Below are 19,450 nucleotides of genomic sequence, written 5' to 3'. Positions count from 1 at the left end.
CCTTCCTTCCTTCCTTCCTTCCTTCCTTCCTTCCTTCCTTCCTTCCTTCCTTCCTTCCATTTCTCTACTTCTTTATTTCTTCAGTTGAGATTTCCATGGGAATGAATTCCAGATGAATGGAAAGTTATTGTATTTTATAATGTCACCTTTCCATATTTATATTGAATTTTGAACACTAGGTAATTTTCTCCAGGTTTCAAATCTTTGCCTACAATGTAGATATTTTAGAATAAGTTCTTTGTTCTCTATCTGCTATATCATGTATTTAAATCATAGTTTACTATCCGTCTCTTCTTCAAGAAATGTTGTAATCCTTGAGTTATCTCATTCCAACTAACCCTTTTCTTGTGAAATATTCTTGTACTTGTGATACCCACAGTTGTATCCAGTGACAGTCACTCCTGCTTTCCTTTGTATAGGACTGTAGGAGCTGGCACTACATCTGTCTTTGGGTATCCTGTAGAGCTGATATTGCAGTAAGCCTTTATCGGGATACATGGAAACTGTGTTTTTATGTGAATAAGTTAAGAATTAATCTATGTAAAATCATGATTGCTTATGAATATATAAGATATAGGTAAAAAAAAATGGACCTATAGATCATAGGCCTCTTTAAGCAGAAATTATATGTTTTTGAATGCACATATTTTTGTTTGGTTTTACATTCTTGCTTTAACACGTAGCAAAGATCTGAATACATCTGTGACCCTGTGCTTGCTCTTTCTTCTTGCATGTGAACTATTAATGCTCTCAAAGCAGAAACTCTTTACACAGCTACCGACATTTGTATGATTACAGACCATTGGATGAGAAGACTTCATCACCCCTTTAAAATACACATTCCTTTACATACATCTTTATTTGAGGGCATTTACAACATTATTGCTGTTGCCTGTGTATGAGGGGATTGTGGGTCATGTGGCAATCCTATATAAACTTGGTAATCTTCAGCACGAGATATTCTGGTGAATTGAATATCCTGATTAATGAAGTTACTACCGTTTATACCATATGTGAATTACCAAGTTTTGCAAACTAGAGTACAATATCATTAGGTTTCTCTTCTCTTTAAAACCCACATTCTGGCTCTTGTATTTTCTAGTCCCTCAGCGTGGAATACAGTTGCTTATTCAAAGGATACTCTACATTGTATTCATTCAGCGGATTTGTTTCTGATGATCCATGATGATTCGTAAAGTTGTCTGTCTGTTTGTTTGTTTGTTTATTTTTCAAATGAGGCAACCCTTGGTTGACCTCACAGATTGCAAGGACCTTGTCAGCTTACAACCCCTTATTTTTCAGTTTTTATTTTTTACGCCTACAGCACTTGGTCTTCCTAGGTAGTCTCCCATCCAAGTACTAACCAGGCTCGACCCTGCTTAGCTTCCGAGATTAGACAGGATCAGGCTTGTTCAGTGTAGCATGGCCATAGACTAAGGTGGTATAGAATTTAAAACTATGAACACCAGTTATTAGTATACCATAAAAACTTGGAAGTGAGAATCATGATGGAGAGTGCCTGGACATTAGCCGACTCTATGATCACTTTCCATTTTTTCCCAAATTAGTGGAAATGATTCTAGTTAGTGTGCAGATTCATAATAATGCACTAGAAATCTGGTTTGTTCTAGGGTTTCTTTCATGTCACTGCACCATTTACACTTTCCCTATCTTTGAAGGCTCTTCCTGCAGCCCATTTACCAAGCCCAAGTCAGGTGCTGTGCTTATCTCACCATGTCCCTGATCTGTGTTATCTCTTGTTTTCTCTCACATGCAAATGTGACCAGCCTTTCCAAAGGGTGGTAACATGCTGAAGTTCTATAATTCCTAAAATCAGAAGCTTCCTCTGCTGTAGGGAATATTTTAATTAGAAATCTCTGTACCCTAAATTTTGTCACATGTTTTCTTCTTTTAAAGCGGCTTTTGTGAACTTCATTAAATCAGAGTTATAGAAGATGTGGTGTCTGATCTATGGCTTTGCTGAGCTGCCGATTGGCTGGTTGTGCTACTTGGCGTATCCTCTGGAATGCTAAGTGTGTTCCAGAATTCTATAATCTGTCTTGTTTAGTGTACTGTCCATAGGTTACCAGTCATTACTTGGAAAGAAAATTGTCTTCTCTGTTCCATGCATCTGAATTTTAACTGCAGCTGTGTTGTAAGTCAAGTATGTGCATCTCTGATTTCAATCTGTTAATTTCTCTGAGTACATATTTTAGGAGTATAGAAGACTATATGGACACGGTGGTAGGTATAAACTGTGGCTATATTCATATAAATATATATTCCAAAAACTGATTTGAAGTTGGCAATATATATTTTTTTTAAAAATTCAAGCTACAGCTACTGACAGTAGTTTAAAACTCCTACTGTGTTTTCTGGTCGGTCTCCCCAAATGGGAGATTTGTAATTAGAATACTATTGCAAATTGCTGTTGCTTAAGCTAGCTTTATTTTTTAACTAGCTGCTTTTAAAAAGATTTTTTAAAATATCTACCTTTAAACATCAACAGTGCATTTGGACTCATTTTTTTAAAAAAGGAAAATAAATTTAATTGATGCCAAAATATCTGAAAACACGCATGCTTGCCAGGATTGTGATAACGGTATGTAGGTAGTAGAGGAATGCAGAGTGGTTGCAAATATTAAACAGGGTTCAGTCCGCTGTATGATGAAATGGAAGGAGTATTGGACCAGGAGTGGGGTGATCTGAGTCGTGGTCTGGATTATGCTCTAGTCTACTTTACTTCCCTTTCCTTATACAAACATTCTCACCTCCCTTTGCTTCTGCCTCCTCTTTTGTGGAATAAGACCTAACTGTGAAATCTCGGCTGCCCTAGATTTTAGCATAGTCAATAAACAAATATATAAATAGGGCAGTTTGACCTTAAGCTATTAGACTGTACAACCTCTACAGAATAACATTTAGCACTAAAGTCACCGAAAATTAGCTACTTATCCCAGTGTCTACAAGATGTCAACTCTGAATGCCTAGAAATCAGCAATACTGGACTGATTTCTTTCAGGTGGGGTATTGACTGTCATGGATACTAGGAGCAGAACAGTAATAGAAATGCAGAGACTTGTGAGAAGGCCATTAGCTTGCAGCCAACATAGTCTATGCAGGAGGTAATTTGGGTTCTCAGAATTGCTGGAGCAGCTTCTTTCATCCATTGGATCTGAAATTTTCCAGTCTTGACCAGTATTCCCCTTAGTGTGAGTGTTAGCAATAACCTTAACTGGCCATCTACTTTAGTCAGTATTTTCTTTGTTAAGTCAGACCTGGAATATCATTCTGCATACAACAATCCAAACTAGTAAAAAGTACTTGCAAAAGTATATATTGACCAAACATTAAGTATATGTTGTATGTTCTATTTTAGTCAAAGATATACATTTTAATATCTCTGAATTTGGAAGCGTTGATAACATTTACCAGTTAAAATTGGCATATTTTTTCTTTTAGTGGTAAATAAAATAGTGATGTAATGTTGCAGCTTACAATCAATGATACCTGATACGTGATGGATTATTGTATTAACCTGTATCACCAGACATGATATGAGTCTCTTTATTTAGATAATATTCATAATAAAATAGAGACTAAAAACCCCCTTTAATAGGTTTGAGATGTTGGGCATGAAGGACTTTTGCCAAAAACAACCCAGGTGACAGTTGAGTCACTATCTCATACTGCTCCTCTCTAGCCTTTGCGTTTTTACTTTACTATCTACTAAAAAAGTGTTTTTATGGAATTAGGAATCTTTAAGTAAATGGATTTTCCTTTTTGCAAGTGCACTTCTTTACAAGAAAATAGATGTAAAGCACTCAGCACAGAGCCTGATGCAGAATAAATGGCAACCATAAAATGCCTTCTGGGTAAGACCACTTTCAGGCTAAGTGTATGGATTTTGCATTTTTATATTTAGCCCTCCGTAAGGGTAGCCATTTCTCACCAGAGGCAATGAAGGGCCAAACTTCAGTGTTTTAAGCCAAGGAAGAATCCATCTTACAAATGACTGGACCACTCTGACAATGGAAATAACTAGGCTCCAAGATATAGATTTGTTTTTGAATTTTTTGTTTGGACATATTTTTAGACTTACAAAACAGTTCCAAAAAAAAAAAAAAACCCAACAAAAAACAAAAAAAACATTTTCTGTAAACTGTTCTCTCAGATTTCCCAAACTAAGATTTTTAAGAAAAACAGTGCAATTATCAAAATCATGAAATTAACCTTGATCCAAAACTTTTTTGAAGCCAGAGATTAGCATCCTTTTTCTGAATAAATTTTTTTGAATAAATACGTTTGGCTTTGCTGGCTATCAGGTCTCTGTAGCTACTACTGATCTGTATTTTAGTACAGGGCAACTGTAGAAGAGACTTGAATGAATAATAATGGCTATGTTTCAGAAACTTTAACTGTAAAAATAGATGACCAGCTGGCCTCAGTTTGCCAACCCATGAAATCTACAGATCTTTTTCAAGATTTGACAGTTTTTCTACCAGTGTTTTTTTCTTTGGTCCAGAGTCCAATTATAGGCCACATATTGACATATCTCCTTGGTTTCCTTTAATTTGAAAAAGTTTCTCAGTCTTTTTTTATATTTTCTGACTCGAAACTTCTGAAGCATATTGGCCAGTTATTTTGTAGGCCATCTATCATTTTTGGCTTTTTCTGGAATTTCTTTATGTTTATATTTAGATTGTATGTTGTAAGAATAATACAGAGACAATGTTGGGACCTTCTCTGTGCATTGTGTCAGGAAGCACATGATGTCTCTTTATCCTACTCTGTTAATGTGGGTCACTTAGCATGTTATCTGCCAGGTTTTTTCACTGTAAGATGATTGTTTTTCCATCTGTAATTTAAAAGTTACTGTCTTCCCTTTGTAATGATCGTACTTTGTAACTATATACTCATACTTTTGCCCCTTAATTTTAGTGTCATTTGTTGATTCTTTCCTTAGTAATTGTTGAATCCACAGTTAATATAGTTTTTTGCCAAATGATGATATTTTAGTTTCATTATTCCTTTTTTATTTACCAGTTGGAATTTTACTGTAAGGACCTACTTTTCCATATTCCTTATTTGTTTGTTTATATTAGTATAAAATCATAAATTCTTATTTTATGCTTTAGGCTAAGTTTTATTGCTGTCACTATTCATTTTGTTTTTCAAAATTATCCCAGATTTTGCTTTTAGGAGGCCCCTTTGGTTAGCTCTGTGTCCTTTTTAGTGTCCCCATTATTTTAAAGCACATTTTAATGCAAAATTCTTATGTATGACACCCCAAGATGTGCTTTGCTCATCCCAGTCTTGAAATCAGGGTATTTTACCTAGAATTCCAGGTTTCTTCTATTAAAGAATAGTATTTAGAAACCATGATCGGAGGAGTTACACATTATTGTTACTGGGTTACTATTGGCGTTAGGCCCTCTCAGTGAACAGAGCTAGGAAATATATGCACAAGTGTACACACACACACTTATATCTATGTCTACAACTATGTCTGTATCTATTAATGTATATATAAAAATCCTTGAGTTCATACCAATATCTCTCATTTCAATCCAACATAATAGGAATCTAGTCTTTCTTTGTTTCTTGTTTATAACATTTCCAGCGAGAAAGCTGGCCCCCATTATCCATGATATACTCACTTATTTGTTTAATCCTAGAATAGTTGTGGAATTGGTTAACTATATCCTTGTGAAAAGAAACCTGTGTGTGTGTATTTTTTTCCTGGTCTCTAGCCTTAGATTATATACTCAATATGTTATTACTCCCACTTCAGTGTGGTTATGCTATTCATTTACAATAAAGTTAATTTTATTTGTTAGTGTTTGTATATTATACTCCCATACTTATTTATTGAAATTATTTATTGTATGTGAAACATTACTATAGTTCTAAAGTCAGAAATATATGAAAAGTTATACTCAGAAATGTCACTCCCCCATGTTTCTACCCCAATTCCGTTTACTCACTTCTTTCCATTTTGTTCCCACTTATCCCTTGGGTATAACTAATCTCATTATTTCCTAGTATATCTTTTCTGTGTTTCAATTATACAAGTGAGTAGATACATGGACATTTTTATATAGTCTTCTATATTCAGCAGAAGGAAATATATGCGCATAAAGGTTTTTTATTCCAGCATTGTTTGTAATTGCAAAATATTGGAAATAACCGACATGCCCACATATATGAGAGAGGTTGAATTAACTATTGTACATCGTACATCCACACCATGGAGCGAAGACCTCTATGAACTGATTTGGAAATAATTTTAGGATATATTGTTAAATGAAAACAAAAAAACAAATAGTTTTAAGAGAAAGTCTCAAATGGAACCCCCCTTATTGTGTTTCCACACGATTCTTTCAGTACCACTTTTTTTTTTTGTCTAAAATTCTCTTTGTGGAGGATTATCTCTTTAGCTTGCAGTTTTTATATAAAACAAACAAACAAATAAAACACAATAACACAGTTATCATTCATTTACAGTCAGGGGAGATGAAGGGTTTGAGAACTTCGTTGGTCAAAGATGATAATTCCCATGGATATCAGACGCTGGGAAAAATGGAGAAGGGCATATTCCCGTCTATTCCCACTGAAGGGGAATAGAATCCCAGTACTAAGTATAATTGACAGTTTTTCTTTCTAGAGGCCAGCTAGGTTGCAGACTAGTTAATGCTTTACGTGTGTCTTACTGGGAAAAAATTAGAGTTTAATGAACAGGTAACAATGCAGAAGCCTTGACTTAAAACTTCAAATGAAAAGTTTCAACTATAGTTTATATTAATTAGGCAATAAAAAACTTTTTTGTCTGTTTTTTTTTTTTTTTTTTGATGGGGAGATAGAAAATAGAAAAGTAAGTCAAACATAAACATAACAAATAAGAATTAAATTTCTAGTCATAAGAAGCCATTGAAACAAAAATTGTAAATCAGTACACACCCTATTCACTACTCCCAAAATGTCGTGAATTTGGGTATAGTGGAGAAGAGAGAGAGGAAAGAAGAGGTGATCTAATATGGGCTCCTGGGACACTTGGCTAAAATGTGGTCATACTTGGAATTAAATCCCATTTTAATGAACTAAATACGTATATTTTTTTCTAAAGCAGACAGATATCTTGGACATATAAGTTTGTATTCTTTTTCATTCTTTTTTTCTTTTTCTTTTTCCTTCCTCTGATAGAGATGTCAGTGAACTTCCATTTTTCCTAATGTTTCAACTCTTTCTTGCCTCATGCATTTGCACAAGCACTTTACCTGGACAACCCCCACCCCCTGCCCACACACATGTAATCACCCTTATTTGAGCTAAGTCCACTCAGTCTTAAGGTCTCACTTACATATAATTTTTCAGGTAATTCTTCCCTTATCCTCCAGAATTGGTGAGATTTTTCTGTATTGTATTTATTTTGTCAGTGTATCTAATGAACCATACTGTATATGCTTATATAAAGGTTCCCTTACTTTTCCTCTAAGGTCTTTGAATGCAAACGCTGTCTCTGTTGTATACATCATTATGTCCTCCTAGAGCAGCATTCACCACCTACAACATATTTACTAAGTTAGTGAATTCCCCAGTGGTCCAGCAATCTAGGATGCTAGGGAATAGAAACCCTGGGTCTTCCTTCCCCTGAGTAATTTGGAGACTGTGGATATAATTGGAAATGTATTGAAAAACAATTAATGAAAGAAAACAGGGTTATTAAAGCATGATTGCCATCATTTAAGATATATTACGTATTCTACTTTGTCTCATGGTAGACAGCTTGATAAAAAGCCTAAGCACCTAAGATTAATGAAAATTATTTTCTTAGCTCATGTCATAATAGAGATCATCAGCTCTTTTGTACAACTCCAAGTAGGATATGATAAATAAAATAATTTGAAATATGTTGCTCTTCGGCATGCGTGTAGTGGTTATAATTTAGTTAGTGGAAGTAGCAACAGACTGCAGATCTATTGACTTAAAATGGTACTAGTGTTTTTGTTACTGCAGAATTTCTTAGAGCCTGTCATCTACTACTCTTCACTGTGAATCCTGCAGAGAATGTAGTATACAGTGTTTTCAAAATGATTGTGGAATGCTTTTTCTTTCTCCCCATTACCAGTCATCTTCTAGAACTAGTAATTCTGTCTGTCTGTCTGTCTGTCTATCTATCTATCTATCATCTATCAATCTGTCATCCACCCACCCACCTACCTACCTATCCATTGAGAGAATGAAATCTGAGTTCATACCTCTTTTTCTCCCTGCTTTTATGCCTTTCCACAATTCCTGTTTGCCATTAAACTTACTTTTGTTTTTCTAATTTCTCTTTTAATATAGGGAAAACTATGTAAAAAATATTTTAGACATATTATACTTTGACACCACTACATGAACCACGCCATCCCCAGATAATTAATGAATGATGTAGGGGGTGAGTGTGTTGGTAGTGGATATGGGAATGTCCCCCTACGCTTCCCCAAAGGGGAAAAAAACGTGTGTGATTACTGGGAACATAATAGAACTATTGAATGTTCATACTTTAACTATGTAAACTCTAAAAGACTTCCATTCTGTTTCTGTACTAGTATACAATAGCAAATATAAAAATAGTGAAATTAAAAATTAAAACAAAATATGACATTAGTCAGAGACATTTGCAAAACAAAATAGGCAAGAAGAGTGAATTTATAATGACAATGCTGTGGGCCACGGGAGCCTCAGTTCACCCAACTTAGTGTCCTTAGCTTGTTCACCTGAAAGAGCCAAACCAGTTAATCATTCTGTTGTGTAGCGTGGCACACAGCAAAAAGGTTGCTAGTACATACATCATTTACAGTTGTGCTTGCTCCTTCTTTTCGCTCTGCCTTGTTTCTTCCCTTTCTCCACTTATCTATACTTTCCTCCTCTTTTAATTTATTAATAGTCAGATTTCCTGTATAGTATGCCTGTGCACACAGGCATTTTCAATCGGAAGTAGTGGTTTAATGTGGTAGAGCTCATGAGGGAACAAATCGAGGTATGTTCAGAAAGTGACATATTTCCAAATGCCTAGCAAAAGAGAGATCTTAAAACAGGCACAACTGTAATGATAATATTTAGATTTTAAAAAATCATTCTGATTAATTTGGTGATTTTCTCAATTTTTATTGTAAAATTTCAAACCTACATAAGTTGAAAGAACCACAAATATTTGTATTAGAGCTACTTGTTGATTCCCCAGTGACTAATATTTTGCAGCATTCGTGTTTGCTTGCCTGTTCCCGCTCTCCCTCTCTCTCTCACACACACACTGAATGTTTAAGCTAAACTATTTTAAAGGAATTTTCAGATATCTTTACAGTTCACTCCCGAATACATCAGCCTATATTCCCTACTAAAAACAAAGATATTCTGCTACATAACCATCGTATCATATCATACTCAAGAATTTTTATGTAACTTTAAATATTTACTATAAATTTATTTAATAGAAATTAAGATATATAATATAAATTTATAATATATAATATACTCATATATGACATCTATTTAAACAATACATTATGTACATTAGTTATTGGTTATGGACTGAATGTGTGTATCTCCCCACATTCATGTGCTGAAGCTCTAACCCTCAGTGTGATAGTATTTGGAGATGGGGCCTTTGAGGTAATTAAGATTATATGAGTTCATGAGAGTGGGGCCCCAATAAAGGGATTAGTGCCCTTATAAGCAAAGGCGTTAGAGAGTTTGCTCTTTTTCTCCAAGCGAACATACCGAGGAAAGGCTATATGAGTGGCAACATTTTGCAAGCCAGGAGGAGCACTCTCACCAGAACTTGACTATGTCGGTGACCTGATCTTGGACTTCTAGTCTCCAGATCTGTGAGAAAAATGACTTTCTGTTCTTTAAGCCACCCAGTCTGTGGTACTTTGTCATAGCAGTTTGAGCTAAGACAATATTATAAAAATATATGATTATAATGTAGATAATATATTTAAGATAATATATACCTTAATCCTACTTTAAACATATTTTCTCTAACAAGGTAAGAATTTAAAGCTCAAGTTGGTGATGGGCACATGGTAATGACGAGACCTGTTTCTCATACAGTTCGTCTCCCAGGAGGGTGAGTTAGTTCCTAAAGGTCAAGAATCACGTGTCATCCAGGATTCACATGCTATTGATCTTTGTATACTCAGCGTCTAGATAATTCTGACTGAAGCACAGACAACATGGTAAGTTGAGCTATCATCTGAATGTTTTATTTAAATTAATAGGTATAAAGAGATTTCTTTAAAACGTCAGGCTTTACGACTTTGAAATAGAATTCAAGAATATACACGCTTCAGGGATAGCACTTTCAGAGTCAGGTGGAAAACACCAACAAAAAGTATTTATGAAGAGGAGTTGGGCAGGAGCTCTCGTTCTCTCGGATTTTTTTCTTTCCTCTGTCAGAGAAGGCTTGGATCTGTATATTAAGTATGTAAATCTAATTTCTGAACAGTTTCCACCTAATTCTTGGGTTAGTCCAGTAGTACTGAGAGTTCTAGTTGGCAATATCCATCCATAGATGTGTCCTATAGAGATTTTTTTCTCTTCTAGTTTGTTTTCTTTGTTTGCAAACAGCTCCCCTAGGAATAGGCATGATGGTTGCCATGGAATGGTATAAAGACAATTCTAGACTTTCTATTTTTGTCTACTTTCCTTTTCTCAGAATAAACTATAATGAACATGTCTCTTCAGCTTTGGTTTAGTAAGGATTTCGTTAGATTTTCCTCTGCCAAGCTTTTTCTTAATATTCAATAATCATATTGTCAATGGCATAGAAAGGGAGAATTAAACCCACCCTCATGTTTTCTGCATTGCAGTTTTCTTTCTTTTTGCTTTACATTTGAAAACCCTCTCCTTCCTACTTTCCTGCTCTTGGGGATATTCCAGATGTGTTTCTTTTTCTTCTTCCTTTCATTTTTCTTATACCTCGAGGCCAAGTCAGTGATGAACTTTTTATCCAGAATTTCTGGGAAGCTGACATATCTTTGAGGGGAAGGCTTTTTCTAATTAAATTGTATCTGTGGTCTTCCTAACTTGAACCTAGTGAAACATGACTATAGTGCAGAATAAATGCCAGATATTAACCATGGCTATTCATTTCTAAGGAGAATTTTTAAATGGAAAATTTAAAAAAGCTTGGGTGCTCTGCCATGGCATATGGCAATGCTAAGATAAAGAAAAAATATAGCTTGTAGTAACAGATGGATTTGAACCACACTTGGATCTGTTGAGTACGTTTTAATATTTAATTTACAATGAATCTTTAATATAACATTTAACTAAGTGTTCTGTCATATTATTTTTAAATGTATAAAGCTTTTTCAGTGTAATTGTGTCTAGAAGATTTCATAAGAATATTGAGTGTTTAAAATTAAAACCGCCGTTGAAGGGAAAAAAAAAACAGTAATTTTCCCAAGATTTTTATGTTTCACTTTTATTTGTGCTGTTTAGAATGTTGTATATTTTTTAACAGTCTGTCAGCCTCTTCTTTATTTCCTGTTAGCTGAAAAAAAAAAAAAAATGCAACCAAATAATGAAATTAACTTTTAGCCATGAAAATGAATCACACATGAAAACCATGCTGAGGCCCTTGAATCCATTCTGTTTGTTGGTATGGAGCCAACTATCACAATCGTTTTCTAACAATATAACAAATTATGATTATAGCACGGTCAGGATTGCTGTCCTTCTTGAAGCTAGGGCTGAGTAAATGAAGTTACTAAGTAAGTGATAAAACAACCTAGTCAGTCACATCTAAAGAAACCCAAGTAACATTTCAGTTGAAATACCTATAATGTACCTATTAACACATTTCGTACAGAATTTATTTTTATTTTTTTTAAGAAGGTGTATTAGAGAGTAAAGATGAAGGGCGTAGCAGTTAAGATGTGTCTGATTTATACCTCATGCTGCTCTGCCATTGGATTGCTCCATCTTAGTCATGATTGTAACACCTGTGTCCCATTAATGCGGGAGAGAGAACTGTAAAACTGTGTTCTTACTTCCAGGCCAATACTTTTTAAACAGTTTCTTCCCTTGCTTTTGATGATATTCTCTATTTTAGCACGTGTTAGGCTGACATTATCATTTTTAAAAAATACAGAAGATGTTAAAGATATGTGGAGCTCATCAAGGATTGTGGCTGGAAGTCAAGCCTTTGTTTGGTAAACACCTGGTATGAAATGAAATAACACTGATTGAAAGTCTGTCTTTCCACTTTGGTAAGAGGAACTTGAACTAACTTACAGTTTATTATGTTTTGAAAGCTGTCATCACTTCAGAAGACTCATTTTAGAAAGAAAAATTGGCCCAGGTCATAATTCTTGGAGTCTCTATCTCTGGACATTTCTCGTACATCTTTTTATAATTCTGGGTCCTATAGTTTGTCTATAGTTTTATTTGCCTCACTGTGTATTATGGTGGATATTTCAGCATAGCATCCCATTAGGAAGTAGGTACTTAGAGTTAAAGACAGTTTATAATTCTTCTTCTTAACTAGGACCTGGGGTCTCATGGTCCTTTTGAACGGAACAAGCAAGGATGAATAATGAACATTTGTCTAATTGGATAGGCTAAGGAGGAGTCATGATGGCATATAATTTCTATTCTTTTGATCTTTGATCTTAGCTACTGATTTGAGTCTAGCTCTTCCAACCATTTGATAATGATATGATAAGATGTATTACTTGATTTGGCTCATCACGAGTTTTTGCCTCTTTGATACTGCATTAATCTTGTACATTTTTAAGGGTTGATATAATTTTACCCCTAAATTGGTTTGTCTACCATAGCCATTGTTTGATATTCAAAACCGAAGCTTCAGAATGAAAAGGAATAAGCACCCAATTTCATAATGGGTCAGAAGGTCTGAATATTTTAATTCACCCATTTCACCCATTTCACTCATATTTCCTTTGACTGAACTTTGTTCACCCCAGTGAGTGCCAAAAGATGATTTATTGCGATAGACAACGGTTTGCTTTATCGTGTGTGCCAGGTAAAAAATATGTCAGCTCCCTCTGCCTGGTCCACTCCCGTTCTCATTCATTGGTTAACTTAGATAGATATCCTTTTCGGAAGAATATCCTTTCCTCTTCTATGTCTTCAGTGGCTTAACATGTGAGAAAGAATAACTTCACTAGTGCTAAGCCTATCCTGATGCTGAAGGACCTCAAATGACAACGTTGAATCTCAGAATAGTTTTACTTTTTAAACAAATGAGTATGAAGTGAAGTGAATTGTGAGTCATTCATGCCCCACTGTTCAGGGACATTACCACACCATATGGTGCTACACTGAGTGATTTCAAACATCTTGGGAAATGTTATCAACTCTACAGTACAATAGGCATTTCTTAAAAAACAAAATTATGTAGCAATAAAGCATGGACATATTTATCCTTCTCTTCTGTGAGGCATATTCTTTTAACACAGCTTTTATTTTCTAGTTAATAAGCGTAGCATAATATGATGCTGTGTGCTTGTTCTGCTTGCTCTGGGACATATATGTGACCTGGTGAAGGTTTAATTACTATCTCTAGAGCAATAAAAATGACAGTTTATGCAGCTGAGGGGCCCCTGATAAGGCAGATGATATTGTTATTTTGAATTTGCCCTGTCTGGAGAACATAAAAGCAATGCATTTAGGATTTCTTACCCTGGAAAGGGAAGAGAGAGTTAAGAGAAGAGACCAGAATCAACTATCTGCCATTATACACTATTTGAATGTTTAGACCCCAGAGTTAGTTCAGAATTTATGAGTCTAAATTCATCTTCCCTTTTTTGATATCATCGTAGGAAAAAAAAAAAAAAAACATAATGTTGATGAATGCATCAGTACAGACACTTTCTTATCTTATTCGAGCACCAGGATTCCAGAGATCAAACTGGTCTTTCTTTGCTGTGCTTTATTTTCCAAAATGGATTGGGAATTATTTGTCTTCAGGGAAGGAATAAGCAAGTGAGTGATGTGGATTTTAAAGGCTATTTTTTATAGAGCAGATTAGCTTCAGAAAAAACTATGAACTTTGCAGAGAAATTATGTTTTTTTGGGGGGGAGGTGACATTTGAGTTGTTTTATGTACATCTTAAACGTGTATTGATGATATTGCATTTCAGTTGGAGAAATTACCACTGTTCCTTTACTTTGCTTTTACTATAAACTGTTCCTTTGCCATTTAGTACAAGAAGTAATTCACTTAAATGGTGACAGAAGTATGTGTTTTAAATAGAGTATATCTGGTGTTCTCAGCCAGGTATGCAAAGATGATGATGTAATGTAGGAGTTGAAAGTTGCACTGGTCCAAAGAAGTTAGAGGAAAAAATACTAGTGAGAATAAGTTTTCAAAGGCTCTTCTCCTATTTCTGGTCAAGATGAAAAAATACTATGAAAACACTCCCCTGAGAGGTTACAAGAAGGTACAGCTTAGAGAATGCACAAAGCTTTTGGGTGTAAAGAATGGACTAAATATGAGAGAGCTGGCTTGGACCCATAAAGAGATCAAACCAAAAGGAGGCTATTAGGAATTAGCAACCTCCTCACTCCCTTTCCACTTCCTTCCACCCATATCACATCCATGGTGAGCATCAGCAAGCTCCCAAATGCTTATTTGTTGCTGTCTTAGAACTATACTCTCATTTCATTTATATCTAATCTTCCTCTAGGCTCTAACAGAGATTGCAAAAATATATCCAGGTACTTCACTGATTCACACCCTCTGTGAGGGAAGCAGAATTGGTGATAATTTTGGATTGTAGAATTTAAAAAATGAAATACATTTTATTGCTATGTAATACATTTAGAATTAAATGCTCTCAGCTTTGCCTGAAATTCTTGAGGCTCTACTTTAATAAGGAGGTAAGACTAGTTTTAATTAGCTTAGCAGATCAAACTTCCATATATAAATGAAACTTTCAAGAAAAATGAGAACATTTGTTTTATTATAAGGAGCTAAATGTTTTACAACCTTTTCTGTATTACTTATTTTTGTAGTTAAGTTTTTTTATGTACAGTAGAAAGGTGAAATTTAGCTAAGGATTGTATCCAAATTATTAGAGACTGTAATGAAAAGATGAAGGTGTTGAGATTGTCTTACAGGGGAAAATATGTTAACTGCAATCCAGAATGGAAAAAAAAATGTTTGTGTGAGTTCATGCCATGTCTCCCACATTGAAAGTTGAAGGGGAAAAAAAGCTTTGTAAGTTTGCTTTCTGTGTAAGACTGACTACAGAGGAGCCACAATGTACTTAAGTAAAAAGTATCTGTTGCCAACACTTTGTTAAAGGACCAAGATGATTGGTATGAATTACTGAAGGATGCCTTCCCAATGTTTCATACCTTGATAATTGCTACACTTGCTATGTGTTGGGGAAGGAGGAAGAGAGAAAAAAGAAAGCCTGTATGACAAATTCTACCTGTAGAAATTGGAGATGGTTAAGGCATCCTCCTCCCACTGTTGAGCCTTTATCTAATAACAAAGACAACATGAGCACAAAAAATAAACATGAGTTACAGTTCAGACCATGCACAATGTTGGAAAACCAATCCTCATGCAATAGCAGTAGTAACAAATAAGATTAATGGTGGTGGCTTTACAATCTATATTTAATTTTAACAGTGGGAATTCCATTTGTTAGAAATTACCAACATTTTAGAGAAAGCAATAGAATAAATAAAGGTCATTGAGAATTTTCTTCTCTAACCCAAACTATTGATTAAGCTGAATTTCATGGAGTCTGCAGTTTCTAAAGCTATAGCAGAATTGCTGGGCAATTGAATTTGTCCCATTAGTTCAATTGCATTTTTCAAAAGAGTAATTATATTTTTAATACCATTAAAGTAGGAGCCCAGGGTGGTATTTGGAGTCCCAAATGTTGATTATTTTTAGACTCCCTTTCAATATGAAAGTTTCAGGTGAAACCACCTCTTTGTATTCTCGCACCTCCTGAACCTCAGAGGGAATGTGAGGCATTCCCAAAAGTTGGTTTTTGCCAACTACAGTCTGTATTTCCTTGTTCTGAAGTTCTTATGTTGTGTTTTTTAACCACAAATAAATTTTATCATTTTATATCATTTTCATAAAATTGAGGTTACAAAAATGACTTAAAACGTGCTTTAGTGTAGCTGAAGTATAAGCAGGACATACTGAGTGTCACTTTTTTGGGGGGAACCTCGTAGATTTGGTGTAAGCATTAAATACTGATGACAGAAGCAAAGGCGGGCACATATAAATTTTAATCTTCTCTAGAAAAACTTTTCTTAAAAGGCTTTGCTTATCTAAACTTCTGACAGTAGGCTAGAGAAAATTTCTACAGAATGAAGTATTTGGTAAAAAAAAAAAATATTGGCTTATAAGATATCATTTGTGAGACAGCAAATATAGGGCAGAGTGGCGAATGAGTAAAACCCTTGGAATTGTGTCTGGGTAGCTTGGTTGAGAAGAGCTCTGGGCTAAAAGCTCAAATTATATTTATGTGAATAAGCATGGATATTTGGAGAGGAAGAAGAGAAAGAAGATGCTTTTTTACAAATGGATGCCGTTGATTAAAAAAAAGTTGATGAAAATATGTCAGAAGACATATCCTACAAAACCATAACTCCTTTGGTTCTTCTTGGAAGTCACTCTCCAACTTCCAAATTTTCGTGGCCTCTCATACCAGGTAATGGAGTCTATTCAGAGCCTCCTGCGCTGTGGGCCTGACCTGCCTCTACAATATCCAGTTGCTCTCCAATGTGGTATGTGTATCCAGCCATCCTCTGCCTCTGTCATAGTTCCATCAGCCAGGAATATTCACGCTCATCCACCATTACTCCATGTATTTAACATGACCTATGGGCAGCAAAAACCACAACTTTCTCAAAAACGTCCTTGACTATCTCAACTCATTATGCTTAATCCTTTTTTCTACTTGCCTTTGGTAAATTTGGATTGCCATCCATTGAGTCCTTACCTCTCCTTATATATGTATTTTTGCGTCTGTCATCTTTTCCAGGTGGATATTAGGTTTCTCTCTAAAAGCACCAAATGGTATATCATTTTGTCTCCTTCTCGGATCATATGCTGTCCAGCATTATCTAGGGCACAGTAGTCCTCTCACCTTTGTAGACACTTTCTAGTAGAACCCTGTCCAGGCTCAGTTATGGAGTAACTATTGTCTTGTGCTGTGGAGCACAGATGTGTTATCTGCATTTCAAATCTTCCAGGAGCCACTGAAGTCAGCACCCGCTGAGCACAGCCTCCTGCAGAGCATAGCAGGAGCACCAGGGCAGAGAGTGAGTGTTGTGTCTCTGCAGGTCCTGGGTTTGGGATTATTAAAGCAGAGCATTTCTGTAATTGCAGCACAGTGGGAAAGCTCCCCATGTCACCTTCCTGTTTGCTGACCCCCGCCTCCTGCTGTGCAGTCTGGGATTACATAGTAATTCTCCACAGTACTGCAGAGACAGCTTTAGTTCCTTTGATTCATCTGCCCTTGTTCCTCTAGTGTATCTGTGTTTACATAGAAAGATGGTGATATATATCAGAGGAGTCTCTAGGTGAGCCACGAAAAGTCATTCGTATATGTGGACTCTGCTGCATCGCTAGGGCATTGTGGGTCACTTTTCTGAAGGGTTTAGCGAAGGGTCATGACCGCACTTTTTTATGTGCTCTTCTTCGTCTACCCATTTACTTTGAGCTTTCAGTTAGTTTTCCTCCAGAGAGAAGTCGTCCGTGTCTAGGACATATGTTTTATTTCTGTTTTCCTTTTTATGAAGTTCATCCCTTATTCTCTCACCATATTACAAAATTCTGGTGTCATCCAGGGCTTCGGCTGCAGTTGTGTTATTCTCCCCAGAACTCCTCGTATATATAACGTTTGGTGCCTAGTGATTATGTGATTATGAACCACTAGCAGCTGCTGTCTATTCACTCACCACTTCCTGTCCAGCTCAAACTTTTTGTGTTTTTGAAAACTCTACTGTGAGGATTAACATACTGGCTTCCTAACTCCTATTTCCCTCTCTCTTTGCCTACAATGTCTTGTGACAGCTCTTCCTACAAGGACATGCACATGTAGTTCTTAAATACATCTCTTTTCTGATAGAAAGACCTAGATGAAGGCCATTCCTGCCAAAACAGGAAATTTTACCCTGTGACTCATTTTTCACTTGGCCTCAACCCTCCAATTAATTCTCTTGTAGTACTTCTCTAGAGTATTCAGCCTCCCCCAGGGGTTTCAGGCAGAGTGAAAGGACTTGAGGAAATCGGCCCAACTCAAAAGAGGAAGGCAAGCTTTCTATTATCTGTTAGATGGAAAAGGATGTGTGATATCTCATATGAAGAAGAGAGGCTCCTGTCCTTCAGAATCAATAGCAGGTCCTGCCTGCTGTTTGCCTTAGGTTCTCTTGCCCACCAGTCCCTGTGACCTGGGCTGCTGCCTTATCCTTTCTGAGACTGACTCCTGCCTGTCCCTCAAACTACAAGTCTAAGTTGGTTCCCAGAGATTTACCCCTTCCAGTTTTCCCTGTGCCCAATACCCTGCCCTACTCTGTGAGTTTGCACATTCAGATCTCTCCTGCTAAAAGTGTATAGCATCCTCCCTCAACTACAGCGCGCAGTTCTGTGTTTTGGCTGTACCTGCCTCATTCTTACCTGATCTCCGGTTCTTTCCCCTGCTGGAAAGCCCTGTGACCATCCAGGACATGTTTACACCATTAGTCCCTTAGTTTTTGAACTCATTCTACTATATTGGCTAGTGGAAGCTATAGGAAGAGTTGAAAAATCTGAGTATTTCTGTTACACACCTGGATTGTAAAGGTGCTGTGGGATTATTGGGTGCTGTGGAAGGAAGGATGAGGAGTGGAACACTGCAGCCTGGAATTGTCATGGTGGGCTGGGGAATTCCTACAGTGGTCCCAGTCAGTTGCCTCCTCATTATGCTTCACTTGCAGCACCGAAAAGCGGAAGGCAAAGTCCCTGGTTGTGTCAGGTTGCAGGTGTGCAAGTGCTCCAGCAGGTGTCCTTTTTTATTGGGAGAGCCCTAGAAAGAATGACAGAAGAAAATTCTCTAGTCTTATTTTTAGAGCTGCCTTCCATGGCAAGGAGAATAACGTTTTATTTCCTGTATTACTGATTGGGGAAGTAGTCGTGATAACAGAGCTGTAGTTTCTTGAGCTGAGGAAAGAATAAAGTCGTCTAATTCAACCTGCTCATTTGAGAAGAGATAACTGAAGTCTAGGGTGATTTACATTTAATGCCAAAGTCACACAGATGCTCAGTGAAGGCACCGGACTCCTTCTTCTGTGTTCTTCCCATTGGTTCTGACCCTGTCCAAATTGTTCAGTTACATTTCAGCTTGTTTCCCACAAACCCTGTGAAACAGTTCACCTTCTTCTTTTCTCTATGTATAAATGTCACAGATCAACTCCTTAG

General features: G+C 36.2%; 1 protein-coding gene and 1 pseudogene across 4 annotated transcripts in view; one reads left to right on the top strand and one right to left on the bottom strand.

Annotated features, from left to right (window-relative positions):
* UNC5D (unc-5 netrin receptor D) overlaps nucleotides 1-19,450 on the top strand; it is a 476,468-nt gene that overhangs the window by 91,607 nt on the left and 365,411 nt on the right. The gene's annotated exons all lie outside the window — the stretch shown is intronic.
* LOC112483454 lies at nucleotides 1,316-1,434 on the bottom strand (annotated as a pseudogene).

Source organism: Pteropus alecto, unplaced genomic scaffold (assembly GCF_000325575.1).
Source record: "Pteropus alecto unplaced genomic scaffold, ASM32557v1 scaffold24, whole genome shotgun sequence".
Lineage (NCBI taxonomy): Eukaryota > Metazoa > Chordata > Mammalia > Chiroptera > Pteropodidae > Pteropus > Pteropus alecto.
Note: the sequence above shows the minus strand (reverse complement) of the source record. Positions and strands in the feature narration are given on the sequence as shown.